The sequence below is a fragment of the Danio rerio genome, chromosome 5, assembly GCF_049306965.1.
Source record: "Danio rerio strain Tuebingen ecotype United States chromosome 5, GRCz12tu, whole genome shotgun sequence".
Lineage (NCBI taxonomy): Eukaryota > Metazoa > Chordata > Actinopteri > Cypriniformes > Danionidae > Danio > Danio rerio.
In genome coordinates, this window is record NC_133180.1 from 18545466 (window position 1) to 18547500 (window position 2035).

The 2035-nt window shown below is 36.0% G+C and overlaps 1 protein-coding gene across 1 annotated transcript in view; it reads right to left on the reverse strand.

Moving 5' to 3' along the window:
* Positions 1-1630: 1630 nt before the first annotated feature.
* si:dkey-112e17.1 overlaps positions 1631-2035 on the reverse strand; it is a 54468-nt gene continuing 54063 nt past the window's right edge. The window contains exon 7 of the mRNA XM_068221410.1: positions 1631-2035. This exon is cut by the window's right edge and continues 995 nt beyond it. The gene's annotated coding sequence lies outside the window, so the exon portion shown is untranslated.

Consider the following 2035-nt stretch of genomic DNA (forward strand, 5'->3'; position numbering starts at 1 on the left):
AAATAATCAGTATTTTGAAACTGCAGTATTTTAATGTCAACAAATGAATTACTTTGACCTGTGCCTGACATCTTGTCTTAACAACACGTGACGCATCTCCACCACACCCGATAAAAGCTATCCTTCCATGTTAAAAATCATTTTTGTCCTAGCCATCTGCAGCGTGCGAAATATCTGTCTGGACAGAACAACAGCAAATAGGCCTACAACTATGACAAAGATCACCTCATGTAAAGATTATGCGCTTTATTCAGTGTTAAGTGCTCTCTATGTGAGTTTTAGGCGGTTATGAATAAATAAAAAAAAACATGCTTGATTGATGTAAAAATTTATAATAATGACAAAAGAATATTAATTTGTGGATTACTTCCGGGTGCAGTGATCTCGCCGTTGGAGATGGTGTATTCTGGGAAATTTTCTTACCCCTTGGTTTCGAGTGTGGTCCTGAAAAATCTCCGTTCAAATGGGTATCTAGCCCCTTTCCCTTAGCCCTACGCCTTTAAGCTAAAGAGAATCGCTACCCCTTCAAGGGACCGCCCAAACAAGGAGTAGGGATAAAGGGAAGGGCTAAGGGGTGGAATTAGGATTGGGCCTTAATATCATTTCATGTGACATTTCCTGTCAGACCCTACTATTAAAAGCAAAAGATTTACCTCTAGTTGAAGTTTACCTCAGATCTTGAAAATAACTAGCAGAGGGTTTGAAAATGAAAGTCATAACTGTGATACAGCGCAAACTCACAACATCAGCCACGCAGTAGCCTATTAATAATGTTAAAGAGGATTCATATGTAGTTATTAGATTAAAAGCCTTTACCTTTTGGTTGGAAGTGGTGTCTGGCAGACAGCCAAATTGCTTGTTGCTGGAATCTTGTCGCGGTGTGTTGTTGGACATGGGGTGACGAGATGTTTTTTTTGATTGTTTTTGGTTACAAAATAAACACACTGTATGGTGTTTTACTGCCTTCTGTAAATTGTGCTTATGTTTAGTTTTTTGCTCAAAAAAGCAAAGAAATGTAAAGTTATGCCACAGTAGATTTGATGCTTAGAAACTATTATTCCACATATTTTATAAAGTATTTTTATCAGATTTATTAATTATTATAATTTACTTATATGCACGTTTGTTTTTAATGCCTTTTGCTATAAAATATCCAACAAGAGTCTCCTTTTAAGCTCTAGAATACATCTGCAAGGTGATTTTAGGTTAGCTGAATGGCGTTATTATGATATAAGCTCTATAAAGCGGGTCTCATATGAGCAACTCAAATCTGCAGGAAGGGTTGAGGGATTTATTTGGGAATGGACTCGAGTGAGAAGCTTTGGAGGCTGCTTTGCATTTGCTGAAATGGAATTTACAGCAAATATTTACTTGCTTGAGATTTTTTTTTTAAGGGGGTGTTTAATTCTACCTCATCAAGTTTAATCTGCGGCTACAAATGGGGAAGAAAGACATTTAGTGTTCATCAGGCTAAGAGTAAAGCACTGTTAATGTTGTACTGGTGGGGAAAAAAAGCTTGCTGTGCTTCATGTTTGGAATAAATCATTGTCTAATTTACTGCACTAATAAAAGACTACATTATATTTGACTCGGTCATTTGTGCGCTTGTACAAACTCACACACACACACCTTTACTATACAATGGTTTATTTATACATGAAATGTTAGTTACTGCATTTGAAATGTCTGTACAGTGATCAGTTCCCTTTTAAAATCCATCAAAATCAGTACAGTCGACAGTATAACGAAAACAGTTGCAGCATGTATGGAATTGAACGCGTTATAAAAATATGATGGTATACACCATTTCAGGTATCGCATCAGTGCATATTTAGCAGCATAAATGATCGCCACAGACGGCACAGAGGAAGTGATAACAGTAACTTTATTGAAATTATTTGTAGAACAGAGTCTAAATGAACTGAAGTACCATGAGAAATAAAAGTAGTTACAATTTTTTTTTTATTTTTTTTTTCTGATAAAACCATATGTATTGGACCCATGGTGAAAAACGAAACAAAACACGTGTGGAAGT